Source organism: Anoplopoma fimbria, chromosome 23 (genome assembly GCF_027596085.1).
Source record: "Anoplopoma fimbria isolate UVic2021 breed Golden Eagle Sablefish chromosome 23, Afim_UVic_2022, whole genome shotgun sequence".
In the NCBI taxonomy this organism is placed as follows: domain Eukaryota; kingdom Metazoa; phylum Chordata; class Actinopteri; order Perciformes; family Anoplopomatidae; genus Anoplopoma; species Anoplopoma fimbria.
In genome coordinates, this window is record NC_072471.1 from 16678233 (window position 1) to 16704996 (window position 26764).

The following is a 26764-nucleotide window of genomic DNA, read 5'->3' on the forward strand; positions in this document are numbered from 1 at the left end:
ATGGTTAATTAGCTTATTATGTTGCAGCTGTTTTGGTTGACAATTAGGGCTGTGCCAAAAGGGCCGGACAATATGGCCAACTCTGTTATTTGTTATGTTAAGTGTTTTATAAAAATTAATATTGATAATTTTCAAGATGTATGATTATAAATTATAATAAATTGAATGCCCAATTAACTGTTTCAAGAGCATCTTCTCAAGACAGAACCCTTAAGAAACCAGAAGGTTGACTATGGTTTATAATATACAATTATTCATAATCATATGGGGTCGTTGAGGGTTGATTACAAAAATACAGTATAAAAGACACTTCCTGAAGGCCACCTCCCTACTGCACACTACTTTCGAGCATGCAAACCACAGACTTTGAACAGATATGGACTAAAATGATGAGACTAGTAGAATATATGCAGTATTTGACTGTACACGAAAATATAAAACATTGTTAAAAGGATCAATAATAACACACAGTAGAGGGAAAAGAAGAAGAATTCCAGCTTACTTCCTGTTAGCCCTTTGTTAACATGAATGGGGATATAATATTTCAACTATGTAGCTCTTGTAGACTTCCAAAATGTTATCAGAACGCTGTTCAGGTATGGTTTTTGTAAGTAGAGGATAGTGGATTCAAAAATTGCTATAAAAATAAATAAATCTAAAACTTTCCTTAATATACACCTCAACACAAACTCCATGCAATGTAATCCCTGCCCGGACTTGACCCCAATCATGAGCCTGGGGTTAGTTAAAGATTTCAAAGTTGCACCTAAAGCCACATCTCCAATCTCAAGCTGACCAGCATGTGCCTGAGAACACGGTAAGGGTCAGCTCAGAGTTTGATAAATGGGTGAAAGGGGGCAGAACTTACATCAAACCAGGATTCCTCTGGCTCCTTCACTGTTCCTCCACTGTCCACATATCAGTATTCCTCACATCAGCAAAAGGATCCTGCAAAGAGAGGAGACAAAAAAGGGATTTGTCATAATTTAACCTGGGTTGGAGCAGAAAAATACAAATGTGATAATCATCTCAGTTTAGTCGCAGTTGGGTGTCTCATTGTGGATCAATCAAAAAGCGTGGTGGCTGGCGGGGGACAGTGGTTTTAAGTCCTCTTACGTGGACAGCTTTAGATGTCTTACAATGCAGATCCTGGAAGTGATTTGCCACTTTAATGCCGAATGATACAACCCACTGTTCAGGGCGGTACCCCTCCCCGAAAAAGAAAAATCCCACTGGGATTGTAACATGGTGTGACCGAAAGTTTACCCAAGGCAGCAGGACATTAAAGAGACTTTGAGCACAAACAAAAAATGTTATGGAAAGTTTCCCTCCGTGGTTAAAAAATAGCCCAATAAACTCTGAGTCAACTCTCTTTTTCTGAGGAAATTGTTCCCATCCCTCATATTCCCCACCAAGCTGCAGCATCCTACCTCTGAACCGTTTCCCCAAAATCAATTATCTGTGAGGATTATACACCTCCATCCCCCTTCCTTCCAACACAGTAACTCCCAAGAGAACAGGGCCAAGTTTACACTCAATGTCAGGGAGAGGAAACTGTTCAGAATGTGCCTCTTGGCCTCGCAGACACACAGAGCCACTTTAAAGTTTTCTTTTTTTGTTCTTTTACTGAAACAACACAACACTTGAGAATCCGGGAGAAAACATGCCAGTCGAGTCTTTAAGGAGGCTGTTTGAGGTCTGTCAATAATGATGGGAATGCCAGGGAGAGAAGGCTTGAAAGGCACTTAAGAGCCAAGCCGGAGTTTGATGGGAACCGCCGTGATGTGTGACACACGAGTCGTCCTCTATCCCGGGATGCAAAAACAACAGCTTACAAGGTTAAAGCCGTCTAGAGTCCTAACGCGCCCCGCCGGATGAGCCAGATTTGCAATATTTGAAAAAGAAACGACATCCTGGAAACGCCTTACAGCTCGATAATAAAAACAACATGATACATTGAGGGTTGTAGGTGAGTTAAGCAGAGGTTTGATTGGAACATTTGTGATGTAGTGTCTGACATGGAAGCGCTAGTGTTCCTCCTGGGATGCAAAAAAATAAAACTGCTTAAAAAGGTGCAGGCTCTCTGGAGAGGAGAAAAAAAAACAAAAAACGTGTCACATTCAGGGTAAGATACTGATCGTAAACAACAGGTAATACTCTGCTCGGTGGATGCTCTGCTCGGGTGTCATAAAGTATTGGATTCACGTCACAAAATCAAACTGGGAAGACGGGGAAAATGTGTGAAAATTATCATGCAAATTGGATTGCTTTAAACAAGTTGCCGTTTGGCAGCCGAAAGAGGGAAACCAAACTAAATGTTCTCAGTGATAAATTACCTCTCTGAAAAAATTGGCACTTTCATAGCATACCAAAAGCTGTCTGAAAGCTAAGAAAATGCGTTGGTAATGGTCAGCAGTAATGTGGAGAAAGTTATAGTTAATGAGCTCTAAAATGCAAAAGCACAGTTATGGTTCTTTAAAAAAACAAAAAAACAGCAAACACTACAGGCAATCCCACACGCCAGACAAAAACCTTGACGGACATTGTTTGATTGCTAGGAAAGGAGACAAATCCAATTAACAGGTTGTTGCTGGGAGTGACCTTTTCCTTCATCATGACTATTGGCCGTCCCCTTGCTCCCTGGTTTAGCGACCATGATGGAGGACATTTGAAGAGATGCCAAATTGAAATTGGTTACGGGTGAGCTGAGGTGTGTGTTCGAAGATAAGGGTTTGGATGGCTAAGAGAAATATGTGGGGTTCTTCCTGCGGGGCGATTAATGACATCAGCAGCAGTGCTCTTCTCACTCGGTCTGGCTCTGGCTCTCTCCCTCTCGAAGCACAGGTGCAGTTTGGTTTTACACTTCCACGTTTATGAGGGATCGTAATGGGTGGGTGCAGCTCAAAACAAACGGGAGGCCAATTAAATGTAAGGGCTTCCCGGGCGAGCCGCCAAAAAAGGGGCCAACACCCAGTTTCATACTGGGCTCTCAAAAGAAGAGCACTGGATATTATTTCATGAAATGTTTGTATCTATCTGCAATTGGGGTTGGGGATTAAATATTCTGGTGCATACTTGTTTGTCATTTTATTTTTGGATTTTGATATGGATCAGTGTAATAAATTTACTGGAAAGCAATTAAACTCTTTGTGAATAACATATTTCTGCTCATTGATTTGCAGCATCACTCACAATAGCCGTATACACATAAATATGTTAAAGGGATAGCTAGAGCGGAATAAACACACCCTGAGACAGATGAAAGTTTGAATAATTAAATTTTATGTAGTGACATATTGCCAATTTGCAAATTGATTGTCGAAAAAGGTGATCAAAAACCCCACGTTAAAGTTCCACTGATGGATTTTATATGAACAACAAATTAAAGGACTATTTAACATCAATAGAACTTTCTCCCAGTGAAGAATCTACAAGGAATTATCACTCAACTCTGCATTGAGCACTCTTTTTATCCTTTTTTAGTTAAATGTTTATAGCACATTTACTGTATAGGTCCACAGCCATTCAATGGCTCTGTGAGGCTCTGTAAGGCCATGCTTTGAGCTAAATGCTATTTGCTTATTAGCTCTAAACGCAAAGTACAGCTCCAACTGATTAGAGTGTCATTTGTTTATCAGGAATTTGACAAATTTCAGTTTTGACCTAATGATGGCGCTATATGGAAGGTGAAGGGATCACCAAAGTTATTACAAGTCATCCTCTGGGGACCATGCATGTCTGTACCAAATATCATGGTAATTCCCCCAATAATTGTCAAGATATTTAATTATCTAGAACCCGACCGCTAGCATGGCTAAAAAGCTCAATAAACTAGTGAATGGTAGTGAATTCTAGGACTGTTCTTTGTGTGTTCATTCAACCGAGGTGTGTTTGACACGGAACTTTCCCCAAGGAGACGGGCTGTTCAAAAACTTAGGAAAAAATAAACTTTCATTATTTCCCTATAAATCTTTACTCGGGTGGAGATGTGCCATAATAGCAAAGCCAAGGTGCCCCATATGGCTACGGCATAAAACGGGCAGGACCATAACTCCAGGCAGTTAACACAGCGTTCTAGATAAACAGAGTACAGTATACTGCCTGGAAAACGACAGCCACTGGCATCTTCACAGCCTGCCATTAACACTCTTCAGGACGGGAAAGCCAACCAGGACAAATTTCATCCTCCAACAATCACCAGGTTAACGGCGGCACTGGATTCCACAGAAGAAACCAACGGCATGCAAACATGAACGGGCTAACGTGTGTGTGTGCGTGTACTTGTGTAATTTGGTATTCAAAACATGATACACACACCACAGGCTTGTCACTGGGATCTCTCTGGAGTATGGGAGGACTGAAACTAGAGCAACTAGAGAAATGACAACAGAATCCTTTGAAAATGAGTCTTTTATCCATTCAGTCTGACATGGAGCTACACCCACGATTTCATTCATAACATGCTTTTCTTCTTTTAGGGAAGATGTGCACATTGTTTATTCATTAACATTCCCAGTAAGATGCACAGGTTACCATATTCTTGGCCGATTACAATTTCCTTTTCATTAAAAGTAACACCTGCCGATTCCGCTTTATTTTCTTAAAACCAAATTAGATTAATTACTTATTATTATTTTACTAAATTAGAGCAATGTTAGGAAGTTAAAAGGTCATAATTCCCTCTCTAGTATCTATTTCATACTGCTGTAAGAACATCTCCTTCAAACAACTGGATTTATTTGCACCAAAAACTACATTTTATAAGATGACATTTTAACACATATTGATAAAAATAATAGTTTATCTTCCCTCAATTCAAAATTTACTAAGAAGAGCTTAAACAAATTATAATCACCTCCGTTAACATTAGCTGTTAGTGTCCTTATGGGGACAAAATGCTGCTGTGTGCGGACATTAAACTACCATGGAGGAATGTCATGGCCTGTAACATGACCAGCAAAAATATCGAAAATATGAGACTGGCCAACCAGCTGAAAACTGGGCCGATTTTGATCGGCGGCTTATTGATCGCTGCATCTCAAATTCCTAGTGCTTAATCCTCAACAATCCTCAGTACACATAAGAATACTCTCAGTAGCTGAAAGGGCTCTTTCTTCATCATAGTGACAGAATGGCCTCATGGGAGTAAAAGGGCTACAGAGGAAGTCATCACCCTCTGGTGATGTCCATTCATCCTTTTCAAATGAGAACATGACTGGGACATGACTAACCTCTGGTGTTGTAAATTAACATCCATTACCATGCTTCACCCAGGCCCCAGCTGTTTGATAGCCTGACTCTACACCCTGGCTGGCTGAGCAGATCCCCTCTATGCAATAAAGAGAACTCTGGGCTCTGACACATTTTAAATTCTATTTTTCTATTTTAATTTGTTTTTAAGTGTATCAGGTGTAGATATTTCTTTCATACTCATTTTTCAGACCTTCAAATGAATACACACCGATACATACGGACCCTGTGCAGGTTTCACCACTGCTCTGCTTCCATAATGAAGACAAGGTGTGGACAGGCAGAATGGTGCAATAACAAAGCGCATTAAAAACCACATCATGTAGAGATGGCTTGCATAACGAAGGCCAGCCACCCTAGTAATGGGCAGGCGTGAGCAACAAGCTTGAGGGGGGAGAGATTGACGACTGGGCTGGCCCCAACAACCAAACCAAACCCCCTGCCCTCCATCATCACCCCTCCCTACCTCCCTGTTGTATTGTTACATCTCATTTTCTCCCAATCCATCTTGGGGACATTGGCGAGCATACACTCAGGTCGAGGTCAGGGGCGTATGATAGAATTAGTGTCTCGAGGACGATGGATTACCTCTCTTACTGTCAACAGTGTTGGGGCGGAGGGTTGGTCAGGGGCCCCTATTAAATTAATCAAGAATGTTGTTGGTTTAAATGGTAATCCTACAATATACAATTAGGTGAATGGCTCTAGAGATAGCATTGTCGGTCTTTGTGTGAGTCTGTTGGTCTACCACTATTTGGACGGACATTCATGGACCCCAGAGTTTGAACCCTACTGATTTTGGTGATCCCCTAACATTTTATTTAGTGTCACAGGAAGGTCAGTTTTTAAAGGAAAATGACTACTCGATGGGCTGGCAAAAAAATTAGTACGGACATTTATGGTTCCAAGACTTTGTATTCTGAAGACTTTGGTTGTCCCTGACTCTTCTTTGGACTAAACCATGACATTTTTGGTCCTGAGTGAAATATCTCAAAACACTGTTGGATAGATGTCATGAAACTGGACATCTTGTCATCCAGCACCATCAGGTTAATGTGTTCCATACTTTGGTTTAAGAACAATTACCTGCAAAGCTGATGACGTGTCTATTGACCTCAGTAAAAATGCTCGATACAAGCAAATGCCTCGTTGAAAATAGTCTTTGCTAACTTAATATGAACTTATGAAAACTGTAGTGTACACCTTTTTCTCCAGGGTCTATTCACATTAGCCTTGAGTTCAGCTAAGTGGCCCTGCAGTCTGCCTCAAAAAAGACAAGGGATATCTTGGACTCAGTGTGCGTGATTCAAATTGAGAACAAACTGTGTGTAATTTGGTACTGGAGGCTGGAGATCACACAAAAACAGAGCATGGATGCTTTAAGTGACCCATTGTGGAGACTTCAACTGAATGGGAGACAAATCATATTTTTTGCACTCCTGACTAAGGAATAGCTGGAATCCATCCAGTCTGGCCACTATGCAGCGTTTGAACAGGATCAACTCCCCTCCAGGGGCTCATCTCAATTGAATTGTTGCTGATGGAGTCGTCCGCTAATCTGGTTTGAGTTTAGTGTTAGATTCAGTTTGAGCTACTGCACATTTGAAAATAAAACCACCAAAACTGCACGATACAGGGCCCTTAATGCACATTTACACACCTGTGCCTTGCAGCTAAGTGACTGCTCAGAGGATCGGCTGGCTGTTAGTGGATGCAGTGTGAGCTGGAGCTGCTAGGCGAAGGTGCTAGAATGGTTCCTTTTTATATTCCTCTGTGTTGAATATACAATGTTACCCAGCAAGATAAAATGAATTAAACTGGCTTACAGTTTTGCCCACATTATCCTGATTCAGAGTCTGAGAGCGGCAGTGAGGAGTACAAGACTCAGAAGCATTGTGTGCTGACAATATGGAGCAATGATAGGATTAAAGAATGAAGGGTAAAGAATGCGGATAAAGAAGTGCAGGAATCCAAAGAAATGGGATTATCAGGTTGAGGAAAACAGGTGATTCCTCATTTCTTATTCTTTCCCATCCCAACAGCATAATGTAGGTAAATATGGATGGATTGGGGATGTGATTCAGAAGAGAAGGGGGATGTTCAGGAACATTGAGAATTTGATGGGCCACTTCAACTGGAAGACTTATTCCCAGTGAGACCTGCCCCTTCCCTCTCCAAAGGCCACCATAAATGCAGGGAGAATTTTGGCAAGTATCCTTACGCATAAATGCATACACATGAGGCAAATTGGCTCCCTTGGTGAGCGATTGTTCAGTGGAATGCAAGGTTCAGATGATGCACTGAGGCGGTGGAAATCATTTTATTTGATTTAATTCCTTCAATGCCCGTGTAAAACATTAGCAAAGAGATTAAATTATGAGTCAGATTATGCACCGGCATTACTTAATGAAGAGGAAAATGGAAAACCGCGTGTGCGTTAAAGAGTTCGTTTTTACAGTTAACTGGTAATCAAGGCTCCGTTGGGTTACATACTAGAGAACCTTTGCTAAATGCATCAGAATGCATTGGGGGTGGGGGGGAAAAAACAACAAGCAATTTCCTGCAACACCAAATTGAGCCATGTATCTGAAAAATGACAGGGCGGAATGAAACTGCTGGTTAATTAGCCGGGGTGGAACATGGAATAAAGTCAAGAAAGACAAAATGTTTAAAAAAAAAAGTAAATTACACACGACCGATCACAGGCACAAATTCAGTTCTACCCTTTAGTCACAGGGAGACAACACTAAATAAGACAAGCCAATAAAAACTACATGAAGAGGATTAGCGCTATTATGAATAATTTAAGACACATCTTAAAAACCTTCTGGAGGAGGGGGATCTCATTGGCCTCTGTTCGAGCCATTCAGGCGTATGTGGCTCTCACTTAGGTTTTATTTGCAAAGTCACTGTGATTCAAAAGCTTCAAGAGGCCCCATTTTGGCCCCTGGCTTCAAGTTACACATGTAGAATCACATCCTTCTTAGCCATGACTTCAAATGTTGGTGTTTGTAGTGGAACTGGTGACTGCTGACACTCCCTTTAGATTGTTTTATTGGAAGCTTGTAATTTACCTGCTTGCTCGTAATAACGCAATTTCAGATCAATATTTCCTGTCAAATGTGTTATCTTTGAGGTAGGCGGGATCAATCAATCACCCTGCTAAAGGTTTATTTTGCTACAATGACCAGTTCATGGCATTCCCTTTGTTATCACGAATACAATGAGAGCTTAGAGCAGAAGCTTATGTTAAATTCCTCCTTTAATCTAGTCTATACGCTACAATACATCTGCAGGCAAGTCTTCCCTCAATGTTGCACCACAAATTGCGTTACCCACTACATGTGTATCTGGTGGGTAACTCAAAGCAACAGCAAGCATTAACCGCCACGTCACATCAATTGCATTTCGCTGACCAAATTATGCAAAGACTTATATAAATGTGTATGCATAATATATGTTACATAAGGCAATCAACCACCAACTCCAGGATGTAGGGAGATTTTTTAGGAAATACATGTCCGATTCTTCACTACACATGGATCCATTTTAATTTAGGCCCCAAGGCCTTTGGACATCCTTTATCATCTACACAGAGAGCCACTTGTCTTGTCCGAGATTGTGGAGCATTACCACATTGGCTGTCACTCAAGACACAAGAGCCAATCAATGGAAGACAGCCAGGCTGTATGATATGTTTCATGACAGCCAGGCTGGACAGGGGAAAATTGGATGGAGGCTGGGCCTGAACGATTTTGAAAAAAGGTCTGATTGTGATTATTTCTAAATGATATTGCAGTTGCGATATTATTTACGATAAAAGAGATTCAATTTTCTTTGAAAAAGGGATTTTTCCAAGATGTTTTCTTCAGCCTGTAGGATATGATGTAAAAGCCAGGAAATGTTTGGTCCAGACTGATACATCTCAACATAAATTTGATGTATTGCCATGAAATTAAACAATATTACAAGATCACCATGGCACCCATGACTCCTTTTGGGGATTCTTTTCATCTAGCGCCAAAAGCGTCACTTTCCTGTGTAGCCATTGCAAATTTAGATGTCATTTTGTCGAGATTTATAGAGAGAAATATCACTATAAAAATGGATGACTGGCTTCCATAAAATTACATTGTTCTATTATCAAATCAAAACGCCAGAGGGTCGACACTGCTGACACGAGGCAAGACAGATTCTGATGTTTTCCATGTGGCGTCCCCCCCCATAAAGCAGCAGGAGATGGGGCCTGACCTACCACATAGAAATCAATATTCCAAAGCAAAACATCTTTGGCTCCCATGGGAGACCCTGGTCAATGAGCCGAACATATCCGTCGGTGAGACCAAATAGGCAGCTGCTGTGTGTTGTATTAAACCTCATCAAAGGCTGCTTGAGTCCCATTTAATATCCAGAAAACTGTAAGCTGACAGAACCAACAACAGCTTGTGATAGACATATTTTTTTGTTGAATGCAAACAAAAAAAATCAGCACTCTGTGACAGCTGTAGGGTTAAAAAAAAAAGAAAAGGAAACTACTGCGGCAGTAAATCAAATCAGGATGCTGCTACAAACCGGGTAATGCCAGACGCCTATCTCAGCATTACATGGAACGGCACCTAATGTGTGTCAGTCTGCCTGTCACGCAGAATGAACAGCCCAGGGGTTTGTTTGGTGAAAATCAAATTCCAACGAGGGGTGAATTTGACATTTTTTTTAAAAAGAGCAATCCAATTAAATTGCCATGCATGGTCATGTATCTTAAATTACATGCCAACGCCATGCAAATGCAGAAAAATTAACACCAGATGCAGGCGTCCGTGTTCCATGGCTGCCGGGGTGTTTGACGGAGAAAATCCACATGAACATGTTTATGTGGCATGAGATTAAAGAAGAAAATCCAGAGGTGTAATTTCATTTTCACGGCTTTGTGTTTGATTGAAACTGGTTTAGCATTTTCTCTGTGTTGCATTGTAACCCCCCTCCAACCCTACCTGCCTGGCAGGTTACGACACAAAATCTAATTTCTCTTTCAATTTTCTCATCCGGCATTGTGGATCCTTTCAACACAAAGCAAGAGATCAAATTCCCCTTAACCCCGGGAAGAAAGGGGAAGGAATGGGGGGAGCGTTTTAAGGGTTGAACTGACGACAATCGGAGGCTGTCACCTTGTTGATGTGCAGGACCAGGGCTGATATTGAATTGAATTATGAAAGGCCACCCTGCACACACAGCTTTGATGCTGGGGGAGGGAGGGTCCGTGCCGAGGTGAAGGTGAGGAGGGACGAATAATGGGAAGGAGGGGGGGTGGGGATGAGTGTTCCCATCAGATGTGGCCGCTGAGCCTTTTAAATCTGACTCACAGAGGAGATGGATAGAGACAACAAAGGCGCGTGAACACAAGGCTGCAGACCTGGAGATGAGTTTTCAACGAGGGAGGGATGCAGACATGGACAGGAAGATAGAAAAAGGCACTGAACACAGAGCTGCAGGTAAAACTCAATCACAACTGTAGTTTGTTTTTTTCTTTGATCTGATTCCTACCTCGTGAAAACACCAGTACACACAAATCCCCACCGTTAGGCTACAAATGAAAAAAAGTTAAAGCAAAATAGAATTACCCAATCACAGTTGTATGCTGCTGCCAACAGTTGCTGTTTACATCCATGTCTGCCCAAAAAGTCATCACTTTATCATTTTATATTATTAGACATTTGCGTGAAATTTTCATAATTAGCAAATCAATTCTTGAGTTATCAAAAACGTGTTTTGTGAGGCCACAGTGACCTTCGACCACCAACATCTAATCAGTTCATCCTTGAGTCCAAGATATTCCGTATAGGAGTTCCATGGGGCTTTAATGAGTCATTATGGTGCATTTTCAAGTGGCTGCTTTTGTATGTTGCACGAAAAGAAATTGGGACGTTAGAGATGTTGGTCACTGCTGGCAATTGGGAGACACTAGCGTGCCCGGCTGAATATTTGGGTTTAGTCAGGTTTAATCTGTTCCTTACATTATCAAACACAAGTTACTATTAGACCTACTAAATAAAAAAGCCCACCACTTTCCATCTGCTGTATTTCTACTAGTGGATGTTGGCAACCCTTCACACACATTTAGCAGGAAAAAAACTAAAACATCAGCAGTTGACAGCAACAGGGAGAGGCCGTGGTCCATCTCAAGTTGTTTCCCCTGTGCTTTCGGTCTTTATGCTAAGCTAAGCTAATTGCCTGCCAACTTTAGTTACATAATTAAAATGCCATATTTGTTCATTTAAAGACTACATTGACCATTAACACAATCATTTCAGATATCTGAGTGTTTTTACTTCATGAAATAAACAGTAAATCTCCGCCCTGCTTGGAAATCTCATCTGCATTACTGTTAATGATTTCTGTGAGACTGTTTCCATCACCCATGGTTTTGATTAAATCTAGGTTTGTGAATATATCGGGTTATTACTGTAAGAGTCGGCCCGCTGTGCCAAAAATATCAGCTTGATGAATTGTGAATATCGCTCAGCCGGTACATGCTGATTGAAAAAGTCATTCTGTGCGAACTTTCCATCTGCGCTGAGATCTTTACCACTTGGCAACATCCTTCTCTCTTCTTGTGAGGCGTGCGAGGCTTCAGCTCACCTGTGAACCAGCTGTGTCAGCGCCATTAGATGGGTGAGCGGAAAAGGAAGAGAGTCGCTGGGTGTGAATTAATAAGGTCCAGTCTCAGACAGAGGTGTGATGTTTGGCGCAGCGCGTGCTCCGTATCAGGGTTCGCTCATAAAAACCAACCAGCCTCCCAGGGCATCATTACAGGCTCCTGCACACCTGCCACGGAGGGAACACCAGCTATTGTGAGGTGTGTGAGTGCATATGTGTGTGTGTGTCTGTGTACCAGATACAGAGGTGATTTTACATTGGGTAGTTTTACATTGTGTGCTTCAGGAATTCCATGACTTCACTACCAATTATGATTAAATCGTTTCAAGTTTTAATGGCTTTAAATAAACAAATATTTGGAGCAAATTGCTGCTTCCGAGGGGTATGGAGTAACTCCCTTGCAGCACCTCAGAAAAAAACCTCTTGTAGTTCACACAGTTTGGTTACTAAAAAGTATTTCAAAGCGAACATAGATCTCCTGCGGCGCTGCAACAGGATGAATTAAGTGACACAAAAAAAAACCTCTGAGATGAGCAGCTTCTGAGACTCAACGGGCGAAACGTGAATCAGCTGCTTAAAGGCCAACAACTATATCACACAAGATGACTGGGAGAACTTCAATCTGTAATGTAGTGTGCAGCAAAGCTAATGCTACACCAGGAGGCAGATTGCTTCTCTGTGGTCACAACTTTACTTATTATACTACATGTATTACCTCTTACATAACACAGAATCGTTATGCAGTCTGCAGTGTTTGCTAACATGCTAATTTGCTTATTTTTTTCCTTATTTTTTTAGAGCAAGGAGGTAATGAGCTAGTATAAACCTCTTCTTCAAAGTTCAAAAATATGCCTTCATCTCATTTGTTTAATCCATACACAAACGTGTAAATGTAGTTTTATGGGGTGATATCTTCTGGAACTCATTCCCCCTCCTTGTTATGTTAACTAGCTCTCCTCCTGGGGAATTCAACACAGACTTGTTGCATTATAAGGGGAAAAAAAGGGCGCGTCCTTTCTGATTTTAGACGCCGTTAGTCTCGAGCCCTCCCCCCCGCTACCTAGAAAAGCAAGCACAGTTACGTTTTCCAGAATTATGGCATTGACTTGGTAACGAAAGTATGGGATGTCTTGTGACATCCCTACTTTATATTAGAGATAAATGGGGAAAAACATGGCAAAACCAAATTATGCAAAGACTTATATAAATGTGTATGCATAATATATGTTACATAAGGCAATCAACCACCAACTCCAGGATGTAGGGAGATTTTTTAGGAAATACATGTCTGATTCTTCATTACTCCATTCTTCACACTAGAAGTACTTTTTCATCTGCACAGCAGATGAAACGAAGACTGTGTGGAGAGAGAAATGCAGATCACACTCATGTTTTCTGGGAATGTGTGAAAATGAGAAAATACAGGGATGATGCATGGGAAGAGCTCAAAGCGATATTGGGTTATGAATTACTAAATACATTTGTGGTGCTTTATCCAGGCAATGTGTAAAGGGAACATGTTCAATAAGAAGACCGATTTCTGGTTCTGTAAGTGACGACCAAGAAGAAAATCATGTTCTGAGAATTAAAAGATTAAAACTGATTAAGAAATGGGACAATTAGACTGCTTATAAGACCCTTCATAGATAATCATGGGAGCAGTTGAAAAAAGACTGGGACATTTTGAGTTGTATTGCTAGTTTATGTAAATGACTTGTACAACTTGTGTTTTCTTCGTGGTAACTAAATGAAAAACAATAAAACTTCCTGAGGAGAATAAAAAGCACTGGAATCCACCACATAAAATACTAAGGACTACAAACTGCATAATAAACAGTGTGAGAACAACTCTTTTATAGCTAAAGTTCTGAACACAACACTCAAATCTACAGAACAAACCCATTTGGTTTCTCCATCATTAGCATAGAGCAATTATCATTTTGTTTCTTATACAGATGGGAGGCTTTGGGGTGGAAGGGAGAGCAAAATAAAGGGATTAAACAGTTGGTCAATCAAAGGAGATCCACATGTGTTGAGCCTGACAGAACTAATAAAAATATGCTTGTTTACTTGCCACAGCTCTCAAGCAAACTTTACGTCACCGCAAGAATTTGTTTGCATTTTGGATATCAGCTGGTTCTCATTTTTTAATCCTGGATTACACAACCAAATCACTTCATTAGCTGCTCCCTGTGCTGTAATAGGGGAGCCGAAGAACCATTGGTTATAATGCTTTCTGTAAAAGGTGCAATATACAGGAATCAGAGCATTAATATAGCTGCAAACAACTATTATCTATGTAAAGATATAGCGGAGTAGTGTCATCCTGAGCAGAACATTTTAGCTTTTAGTGCATGGTAGTGCATATGATAGGCCCCAATGGTAAACTAAAGGCCGCCCTGACCGACAACGTCTTTGTGGAAGCGTAGCCCCCACCCTCCAATTCCCCCTCAGGTAAACAGTTATCTCTGTCGGCACTGTTGTCCTTGTTTGCACCGTTACCTGCAAGCTGTCGGCTCAGCTGTTGCCATGTTCATAGCTGTGGAGAGTCAATAGAAATACTCCAAATCCCCAATACTGATGCTTGGTGAGTGCCCCTCGGCGTCTTCATAATAACTCACACCAAACCCTTTGGCATCTGTATGATACACAAGAGGCTTTCAACTAAGTCCAATGCGGCAGTATTACGAAACAATCACAGGATCTCAGGGGACCGCCATTCGTGTCTCATGTGAAACCTAGTGGAGTGATTTTTACAGAGGCTCTCAGCTGTGTCATAGTGACGACAAAATACGAGATCACGTTGATCAGCAGCTGAAACGAGGTGTACATTTTGACAGTGGTTTTAGCAATAGTTTAAGTTAACATCTGGGAATCTGCATTAATGCAAATCTGTTTAACATTCATTCACAGAATTCTCAATAGACGCAGCTCATTGTAACCCCTCACACGCATTGACACATCCAACATATGTCAGTGCCATCAGGTGACTCACACATGTAGCATAATGTTCACAGCGCCTCATGGATTCTGCAGTTTAAGCAGCCAGTCAGGTGCATGTTGTTGTGTTAACTGCTCCACCAGCAGAATTGAGGCCTCTTCTCACTACACTCTAAGTCTCTAGACGAACCCAGCACAACACACACACTGCATGCTAAAAAAACCTTTTCATTATTCATGGGGAGTTGGTTTTTCCAACGCGAGCGTAGTCGGACTCCCCGCTGAGTTTATCTGGGTGGGGCTGGGATTCACAGCACCGGTGGCTGAGAATGGGAGGGGGGGTCGCGTGCACACGAGTGATCCCGATGACGGCATGGTTATAAATAGTGACATGCCGTCATGCGGAGCAGGTCTTGGGAGGATCGGAGAGGGGGTGAATCGAGCAGTGTGTGGCGCGCTCTCTCTCTCTCATGTTGAGAATCAAGGTACCAGTACTCCCAGTAAAGAATGAGATCACTCTGACTGGAAGGAGGCTGTCAAAGCTCCTCGTCTGTCACCTCTTCACTCCTCCGGTGGTCCGTCTGAAATGCAGGCTGTTCAGATCAATTCAGGTGGGAGTTTTGTTGGAGTTATTCTGACAAAGAGGATTAATAATTTGCACAAAAAAAAGATAATTGTTGAGATCTGGGAAAACGGTGACATTGGCACATAGCAACTGAATATATTTTTAATTGCTAATAACTAGAAAACTATGTTAATCTCTCATGCCGCAACTGTGAGTGCAAAATTTTAAAAAAGTAATGAGGGCCTAGATTAATAGCATCAAAACTAAATCAAAACTCACACAATGTGTTAAGTATAATCCAAGTCTGATTTATCCAGTCATATGCTTAATACGCGGTCTAATGCTTGTGCAGTGATAAGAACTTGAGAACTGATAAGAATGATCAAGAATCCCTCCGAGATACCACATTGAGACACCGACACCATATAAAAAATGAATGCTGCGATTTGGTATAAAAAAAAATATTGGACATTTCGAAATTTCTGTAAGAATCGCAATTTTGTTGATTGGGTGGCAAGCTCTTCTGTCCTGAAAACTGCTCCCTGGTCCCTTAATCAAAACAATATAGTAATTTCAACCAAAACCACAATGTTTTCTTAATCAAGTCGATTTTGTGCCGAAACCCAAACAGAGCGTCCTCACGTCACTAACTGATCTTTGAACAGTGATTTGCCACTTAGTTGATTTGAAACCAACCAAACCCTTTACTCCTAAATTAAATTGCAGTCCCCTTGGAGGAGGACTCCCAGGCATCTCTTTCAGTGCACAACAGATCTCATCAAGCCAGTAATCTGCTCTGAATCTACCTGATCTGAAACCTGCAGAAAGTAAGTTGCCATATAAATGAGAAGAATGTAAATCCAACGACACCCGCAGGCCCAACCTAATCACCCAGATAAAATGCTGGCATTGTCCGTCTGCGAACTAAGGGATATGTTGAATGGTGATGTTTCCAACAAAGGGATATGCTTCATATCAGCTTCAAATCCCGATTGCAGAAATGCACAATTCATTGTATCCTGTGGTTTGCAGAAACATACAATACCAACATCTTTCCCAGGCGACAAGTATAAATGGATCATTCCCTGCCTTCACTCGCCAAATACAGAACCAAACCTGCTAGATATTCAAAACTAAAAGCATCTACATTTAGTATTCAGATGAGAATGTGTAAATGCATATGACTTAAGGTAGAATATGATGTGTTGATGAGATGAAGACAGTTGAGATTAAATGTTTTATTAGATGTCTGGCTTCAGTTTTTGGACCGAAAGGGAACAAAAAGGCAGAATCTTTTTTTATTCACAGATCCATCTACAGAAAGAAATAACTTTCAGAATCTCACTGACTGGAAAGACAGCAATCAATATTGCAGGACTCATTCCAAAGAGACAACCAATGTTTCAAAAATGTGATACAATGAAGAAAAAGATGGCTTTAATTTCCTTTAAGGTATCTTGACCCCTTACATCCCTTTTCTTTAAATATTGAGCCAAAAAAATAGCTTTTTACAAAAATTGATACATTGCATTTTGGCAAGAAAGCTTCCATTCGTCAACACTTTTCTGGAAATCCATGTGCAACAGAGCGTGGGATCGAGAACAGCGGCAGTGGGAGCGGGGCGGCCAGCGCTGACCAGAAATGTAAATTGGCGGTCTGAAAGTGTGGGCCAGGAGCCCTGTCAGCCGAGCTCCTGCAAAACAGTAATAACTCTCTACATTCGCACCATAATGATATGCTTGGGGTCCTGTTAACTCTGCGTGTAATAATTCTTGCTTTCTCTGTGAATGTTAACAGGAAGGATGGTAGCAGCAGCGCAGAAAGAGTGCTGGTGTGTGGTGGGGGCCCTACAGTGGCAACAGGGGTCACACCGGATCATTATCCTCTCCATTAACACGCCAATTACAGACCCTCGCTCCCATTAAGAGCAGGCAGATATGTGCTGTGACCTTTGTTTGAGGCATTACTCCGAACCACAACCTTGAACCCCGAACACACACTCGCTCTCACACTGCTGACCGCTTTCCACCGCTGCCCCAACCTTCCTTGATCCTAACGGTAAGTGAAGTCTAAATTACTGTGTAACAACATCACATACATACAGAAACGTTGAAATTTGCTTAAACAGTCGGTAGAACAACTCAATGGCTATCATACAACTCCAAGTATTGTGGTAGACCGTCTTTATCGAAGTGGAAAATGGGAAAGACCATTTTACTTACTCTCCATTTTAGCTCACTGCACAGAGACAGAAGTCTCAAAATCACCATTTTTTTTTTATTATTATTCCTAAAACCAAAGTGGATGAATTCCTCTTTTGAAAGCAGCTACCTGAAGTTTGATTAAAATGAACTTTCTTTCATTAAGATGAGACTAAAATGTTAAGAGTTTGACTTAAATTGTACATTGTATAAATTTGACTAACACAAACATGGGCCTTTGATTTCAGGACTAAGACTAAAAATAAAAATAGCTGAGAAAAACAATAATTTACTTACTTAATCATACTTCAGATCCTGTTCACGTCTGTGTCTTGACAAGCTTTCCTTCTTTTGTAGGACCACATTATGACATGTTCTTTGGGGCCATTAAGCCAAATGGCATTGTTCTTATGCTTTGTTAACACCAAACAAGATGCTAGCTTTTTCGCGTGGCAAGATTACATCTAAAGAATGCAAAGAAGTGACTCTGCACCAGGCATTGCGAAATTCCAAATGACAGTAAGCCCCTCCTCCTCTGCGGCACATCTAGCCCGAGTCACGTAAATAAACACAAATTATCCTGTAGCCAAATGCGCACACAACTCAAGGCGAATATTCGCTTTGCATTTGGTGTGAGCACAGCATTAGGGACCGCACACATTGATTTTCTATACAAAAATGAATTAGAAGTGACATGATGCATTCACTCACAGTATAAGATAACATGTTATTTCCTTTACTTTTTGATCATCTGATCCAAATGTTGGCACATCCTCGAGTTTGAGTGGGTAACTTTGTGAGTAAAATGTTTTCAAAACCCACCAAAAAGATGATAAAAACTATTTTAAAAAACTGGTTCATGAAAAAAATCCATAGCAGAGGTCAAATGAATTGCTCCAACTAATCTTGGCACATCATATCCTTATTCTTGGCGCCTACAGTTTAGACAAGCTGCTGTGTGACATAAACATTACTGGAAAATCTGGGCATGGGGAAAGACAATAACAAACTACTTGCGGCCTTAATTACTGTTGTCAAGTCGCCACTGTGCAGAGCACTTAACCCCCAATTGCTCCAGCGAGCTGCTCATTGGCCGACCAGTAAAAAGCTGAGCAGGTCCCAGATGTAAACGGGTGCACGCGTGAATACAAAACGGGACGGAGCAGAGAAAGAGCATGTGTGCTCCGTCAACGCTCTCTGAATAAATAAAGATTGATGAAAACAATCTTTTCACTGCCCACCTCCACTCATCTTCCCTTCTGACACGCTTTTTCCTCCTTGCCCCCCACCCCACCCCCCGCTCCATCCAAAAAAAAGCTGCTTTACATGTATGAGGCGCGCACAGTGGAGCTGTGATGAAAGAGGCAGAAATATACAGCAGAGGGACATGAGCCTTGAGCACACCTATGGTTACACCGGATCACTCCCATAATTCAACACCTCGCCCCATTCCCCCCCTCTTGTGTTCTGCAACATTGGTGCTTCGGCCATAATGCGTTGACAATAGAGGGAGATGGTTTATTTCATATGCCATTTCCAACGGCGCCACAGTAATGAGGAACAACATTAACATTTTGCTGACACGTGTTTCTCCCCCCTCCTCCCTCGCTGGGCATTAGTTTCCAGTTTGCAGCGTGGTGCTGTTAGTGTGCAGTATTTCATAGTCATTCATATGTCGAGCGTTACACACCCAATGCGCTTGATTTCCAAACAGCAAGAGAATGTTCTGCAATGATGGGAAGAATATTCAGATTTGACAATATAATGATATTATTTCCATTTAGTTCCCCAACTGATTATCATTTGCATTATAATTGAATCCGTACATGCTTTTTCAATTAATCAATTCATCATTAATCATTATCATGTCTTCTGCTGCTCTGGCAGTGCTTTGTACAGTCTGAAAATAAATCCTTATGATCTCATCTGGGTTAAAGGCAACCTATGAAGGTTTTTTTTTTTTGCAAACAAAGAAAGTTATGTTAACATTCAATGTTTCTCACCAAAAAACATTGTGTGTATTGGTGAGGCCTAAAGAACGTGTTTTTCTTCCTTGGCTTTGTTGGTGCATTGCTACTTTTCATGGCACCTCACCTCAAATAACTGTCCATCAGTGGATTAGCTTGAAACCAGGTGCACGTATTGCGTCGCCCCAGGGGTGGAAGATATAAAAGGCAAAGAAAGTTCAGTTTTGCGCTACGTTGTGAATTTCGACGATACCGCTCTGACCGGTACGGCCTAGAGATGCACTGATCGCTCTGCTGATCGGCCGAGACTATCCGATGAGTTTCAGACTTTTGCCTGTCAAATTTAGACACGTGTTCCGCCACCGCAGGATTTAAGTTGTCAAACAGCACATGCGTCAGTGAGTGAAGAAGACTTCAAGCACACGATTTGTCACAACTGCAAGCTGTGGTCGAACAACCTTAAAACCATTTAGAACGGCTTACTCAGTCAGACACTTCTGTAGTTATTCATGTTCTATATGTTACATTACATTACATTACAGTCATTTAGCAGATGCTTTTATCCAAAGCGACTTACAATCAGTAGTATATTACATATCATTCACCCATTCACACACTGGTGACAGGCTACCATCAAGGTGCCACCATCAGACTCTAACTAACATTCATGCAACATCCAGTCCACACCGATGGCAAGCCTTCAGGAGCAACTTGGGGTTAAGTGTCTTGCCCAAGGACACATCGACTGCCGAAGCCGGGTATCGAACCACCGACCCTCTGATTGGAGAACTACCTTGCTCTCCACTACACCACAGCCGCCCCGCTCATACCCATCATGCTCTTTAGAGTAATCACAGTGACTGGCCCGTCTGCAGCAAACCACAACGGAAGATACGTTGACTTTGGGTTACATCCCAGCCCTTCATCGCCCTTGTGTGCACGCACATAAATCTAACAAAACAGAGAGAAACCCTTAAATGTATTGCTCAATAGCACAACTAGTGGTCAAAAACTCCAAAGGTTACATTTAACTCGGACTGAGCTTGAACACAACAGGTTTTTAACACAAACCTAGCGTTGCAAACAGAGGGCTGGACAAGATGTTAACCATTTTTATTATGGGATGTGTAGCACCAAGCATCACTATTTGGATTTGCAGTACATTTTAGGGATTTTGTCTTTATTCCTTTTGAAAGCAATATAGAGAGCAACTGTGGATTCAGTTGCTAGACAACCAGCACCACCCAAAACAAATATAAGAGCTGTAATTCAAACATTTTCAGTGATCACAGAGTAGGTAGAAAAGAGGAAAAGAGGTAAGATACAGTGGAAGGTATCTGATAGATCCCTGAGCCTCTGTTACATCAGCACAAGGCTCTACAAGACCACAGTAGGCTTATTATCATTACCACTGTCATGAAAAGTGGCACTCTTGATACCGAGGAAGGCTGCCTCTGAATGGAAGGTCTGGGAGAACGACAGGGCGCTTTGGTATGAGAAAGCCCCCGCCGTGCCGCACCTCAAATAAAAAATAGATGAAACCAGGCAATCTTTGAAAGAGTAATTGGTTCCCTGGTGACTGAGCTTGCACCGCTTCAGATTCCACCAAAAAATAAAGCCAAGCAGACACCGTAGAAGGCTCGCAGGACACCGACAGAAAGGATGGCGGACATGTGAATGCTTAAATGTTGTGCCAAATGAAACATGGCAACAGCTTCAGTGATGAGATCGTCTCTTTTAGGGGTGGGGGTTGGTGGCAACGATTTCAAGTTGTCCATGCATTCACACATTTCAGCAGATTTTCTTGTCTTTGTCTGAGATGTCCACGATCCATCAGCTCAAGAGCTGCTAATGGCTCGACAGTGTGACAGTCATGACCGGTCAGAGAGCAGCCCGTTTCTGTGTGTGTGTGTGTGTGTGTGTGTGTGTGTGTGTGTGTGTGTGTGTGTGTGTGTGTGTGTGTGTGTGTGTGTTGACTGCCCACATGTGAGCTTTACCGATGCCATCGTAAAATCCATTCGAGCCATTTTCTTCACAAAATAGGCTGAAGAAATCAATCAGGTCCTGCACGTCTCGTTCTGGTTTAATTACTCCGAGGGACAGCGGTGCAAATCAGCGGCGCACGCTGAAATGCACACGCCCGCATCCTGACAAATGGCATTGGCTGTAATTGCCTCCAAATGAGCAAATTAATGGACATGAAGATCATTACCAGCGCGGGAGAAATGTCACGGCTCACAGGCAAAATATGGAAGAAGTGTTTTTCGCTGTGATATTTTTCAAACAACGGGTACTTGCGTGAGTAAGATAATGTCATCGAACAAATATCTGTTCATTAAACTAGTTCAAGGTCACAGCTGCTCAACCACTTGAGTGGAAAACTCAATCTTTCATTAGATGGCGATATATTAAAAATCTGGCATTAGTGTTCTGATCCTTAGTCTGACAATACGTTAAGGTTCTTATTTGATGCTCCTTATTACTACAAGGGCACATTAAGACCCGCTGGTCCCCCCGTCACGTCTTACATTATCAGAGACAGGTGGCTTTGTCCTAATGGACATCATCCTCAGGATGGTTTCATTATTTTATAAATCAATAAACACATAACCTGTTCCAGGGAATAAAACACTGTCATGGACAATCAGAAAAAGGTGGAGAATGGCCCGGCCATTAGAGAGGGCATCCCTTCATACACATACTCACTTAAAAACACGTTTACCTACTCTGCAGGTGTCCTAGAGCAAGTCATCCAACAGGCTGATGTTTTAAAAAATCAGTGTCAATTTTCGCATATTTTGGTTCATTATTAGTCTTAGTCTTTTCATGAAAATGTATATTAGTATAGTCAATGTCTGTTTGTGTCAACTGGCTAGTTAGCTACCAAGCTAGCATATTCCACCACGCTTTCACGCTTCACCGGTAAAACCCAGAAATTGAGCCCTGGCCACTTCTTTTTCACAACGACAATAACACTTGGTCGGACACAGAAATATTTAAAGTCTGTATCGTAAGCCTTCAGATTATCTAAAGGCTGCAGGAGCACAAGGTTACACGTGCAGAGAAAGGGAGAAACCACCTTCTTACATCACTGACAGACAATACAATCAGTTTAATTAACTATGAAACACTGTGAAAGAAAGCAATTTTAAGTCGAGAAAGGCCCTCTCATCAAATCAGTCTATAAGAAAATGACTTTTCCCTCGCAGTTAAAACCCTTGTAACACCAAATTAATAATCTGACCAACAGTATTTCCCTTTATACTAATATGAGCATGTGAGCTGATAGAAAGTCCCAATTTAAGATCCTGGCATTCAATACTTGTTTGCAGTCAGAACAGACACAATTTCTACTTCTATATCTACTGTTGTGCAGCTCTTTGGTTGTAGTATACACATCATTGTCCTTTCCTGTTGCACTGTACACAGCTGTGATGTTCTTTGCTGAGGCTGACAGGGGGATAGAGACAGTCAGAAACTGCCTTACGCAGGAACACCCTTTCTAATTCCCGCTGAGGGTGCAAACACCATCGTTTGAGGAGAGATGTCCAGATTGACAGCCATTGATTTCAGCAGCAGCTTGGAGGTGGCTGTGAAGGGGAGGGGTGTCTCTATACTGTAAGCTTAATTGTGTCCTTGAGAGTAAGGCACCACTGGGGTAGAAGTGAAGAAGAAACTGCTGGGTAATGGGTCTGTCCATTCCCATTTTTGTCCAGGCCAACTACCCGGCCCCGTCCACTGCACAGAGTCCTCAGACTCTACTCCACAAGACCCAGGACCCCTGTCTGCAGGGGCGTGCGGGAAACTCAAAAATCCAGTTTATGCAGATGTTAATATTGACCATCATGTAGAGGTCAGTGGGAAGAAAGGAAGTGGGATGGAGGGAGACAGCAAAGCTTGTTCAGCACGGGAGTGTGCAGTGTAAGCTAAAGCACTATGACAGCTGTGCTGTCTGCTGGCTGCAGCTGTTAGGCGTGTCAGGTCATTAGGGCAGCTTCATGCTTAATCAGGAATAATACCAGAAATACTCCAGTAGCAACTCGTCACACCTTATAGGGCACAACGAGGACGCTGAAACTCCCACCGCAGACATTTTCCTCTTTTATTCAGTGTCCCACTTTTTAAAAAAAAAGAATTCCAGTTGGTCTTTTGTTAAATATAATAGCCATAAAGCCGCAGAAATATTATCATTATGCTGGTGGTTGGGGAGTGAGTGTTACTTCCTTTAAGGTGCTTTTAGGCAGGGAGCGGATGCCATTGAGCAATGTCGATGTTCTGTATTTTGAAAACATGAAACTCTGCTGGTGAAAAGGTGAACCATTCTGGAAGCTCAGACTCCATTTAAATTCCTGTGTTATTCCCCTCGCTGCAGTTTCTGCGGTTACCATGGTCACACTGCGACCCTGGGCAGCATGGGCTGTCGTTGTGTTTTACGGTGAAAACAGCAGTGGAGGCGGCGGCGGTCAACCTCTCATTATCTGAATGCATCTTTACAGGTGTTCTACTTCTGATTCTGTTTCACCAACCCGGCCTTTGCTGTCTCATGCACAGAAGTCTTAAAATCAACTTACCTGTTAACATTGGTGATTAAAGTGATATTTATCAAATAAAAATATTACATTTGTGTCTCCATCATCAGTTTAACACTGTAAAAAAGCCTTCAAGTAAAAAAAAAAAAAAAGAAAAAGAAAGTAGTGTTGTGTTTCAAAAAGGGATCAACTTGCTCTTCCACTGGACTGGACATTGATACTTTGACCTGTGCTGTGACCCAGAAAAAGGCTGTTTGTTCTCCTCTGTGCTGTGAGAACACTTTCCTTTAAATTGATTTGAGGTGACTGGGGTATAAGCACACACGTCTATACTTGTGATAATTTAGTAGTTGAGTTGTATGCAGTCCTGTCAGAAGTGTGTCAGTAGCGTGGTAATGTAGTATTACTGTATGTAGCGCTGTCTGCTGCATATGTGTTTTTGCATCCTAGATGGATGAATAGGCTTTAGAGCACATTTGCAAATGTTTTGTGTGGCTTCTGGTCATCTGTCATTTATAAATGTGTGCATGCTCATGCACTGTAGCACTGTATCAAACTAAACTCAGTATGTATGTTGCTCTGTCTACTCTCAACCTTAGACATAAGATGCGCCTTCAGCTAATTTAAACACTGGCATTTAAAATGGAGTTTTAAGGCTTTTCACATCTTGCATTACAGTCCATCATTAGCATAAAGAGTATTATTGTCATTATATGTATATTTTTTGTTTTGTTCTGGGAACAATTTAGCACCTGCTGTTATTATTAAAGTACTCCATAAGCTATTTTTTTTATACAGATGGATTTTTAGAGAAATTCTCTTCTCATTTCATCATCCCATCCAGCCTTTAAAGAATCCAATGGCCGGTGCATATATGCATGATTTCCCCCACTGATACAAATCTTCAATGATATATTCTGAGAGAATGGGATCCTCTAGACTGGGCTTTAATGTGGAGGTTTGCCTCTGGCAGCCTCTCTGTTCATTCCCCTGTTGACTGACAGCATACCACTGGTGGTGATTAGATCATGATGGATACCATGACGTATCCAGAGCCCGCAGACTGCTATCTGAAATAATTTTAAGACCTCTCTGGGGGGAGGAGGGATATCAAATAAAGGAACTCCGCTGGAACACAAAATGTGTACCCTTCATCTATTTGAACGACCCTCCTTCCAAATTTCGGACTTAATCTGATGGCTAATCCATTTTGACTCGACTTGCCTGTTCAAAGGAAGAGATCAATAACCGCTTCAAAATGGGAAAATAATTGTGCCGCTCAGCATCGGTTATGATCAATTCACCTTGACACAACACGACTGGCTGGCAGAGACGAGAACGTGCTGGCAGAGAGAAAATAATGCAGTGAGGAATGGAAGTGACATCAGTAATCAACAGAGGTGTTCTCTCAGGAGTGACTGAACAGCAAAGCGAGTGAGTCAGCACCACTGATTGCTTACAAGCGACAGGAAGTAGGAGACACCTCTTTAATTTGACTTTAAAGCTGACAATACTCTTTGTTTTTTTCCCACTGTTAACAAATCAAACAAATGGACCAAAACCAATGATTGATCCTTTAAAGAAGTTTTTACTGTGTTCCCAAAGTCTGAAATATCTTATTGCTTTACATACATCTTAGCCTACCATGGTATCTTGCTAACATTTGCTAATTAGCACTAAACACAGACATATTTGGTCATCAATCAAATATTGGACAAATTGAAATTGTAACTAGGGGATGATGCTGCTAGATACAAAGTCAGGGGATAACAAACGGGGAACATGAATGTGCATGGCAACCAGTCCAATAGTTGACGAGACGTTTCACTCAAAACACAACTTTCAACCAATGGTGGCACCAAAGGAAAAGCAACATTTAATGGCAATTCATGCAGTAGTGGTTGAAATTATTCAGTCTCGACCAAAGTGGTGGACTGATTAATCGACAAGCACTGTCATTAATGGATCCACAACGCCAACGTTGCTAAAAACTATTAAAAACACATTAATGTGGCGTACCGTTTCACTAGATAAAATGCTACTCATGAAAACATGGCATGTGTGTGTGTTGGGGGGGTAGGGGGTTAACTGCAATATATCTCTATATATTTAAATGTATGCTTTGATGTATTTTTTCTCTTCTCATTAATGGAAATGAAATTGAATAGGTTCTCTTGTTTCCTAATTAGGTTAATGGTACAGTAACAGCAGTCACACATGGTTATGTCAGCGGGTTATAATAAAATAAATTATTATGTAATAAAATTACTACTTTGATCAAAAAGTCAATTAGAACTTCACTTAAAGAACATTAATAATTTGATAAAGGATTGTTAAATGTCCCTCATATCTAACACATTTAAATGTCATTATAATTTTGTCAATAGTCATGAAGCCCAACTCTGTTACACACAATACATGCTGTTTCAGTCTGCATCGTTATTCTTTGGAACTCATTGTGAATAAAAGTAAACATCCTGAGTTGAATAGCGAGTTGCCGAGAAAGACAGACAATTGATTTTTCTCTGCACATCAGCCAACAAAGACAAAACATATGTCTGCTGAGGAACGGAGCGGAACACGGTCTGTACTTCAATGTGACGAGCGAAATTGCTTTCAGTACGGCAAGAAGGAAAGTAAAGGGATACCTCTACTGCT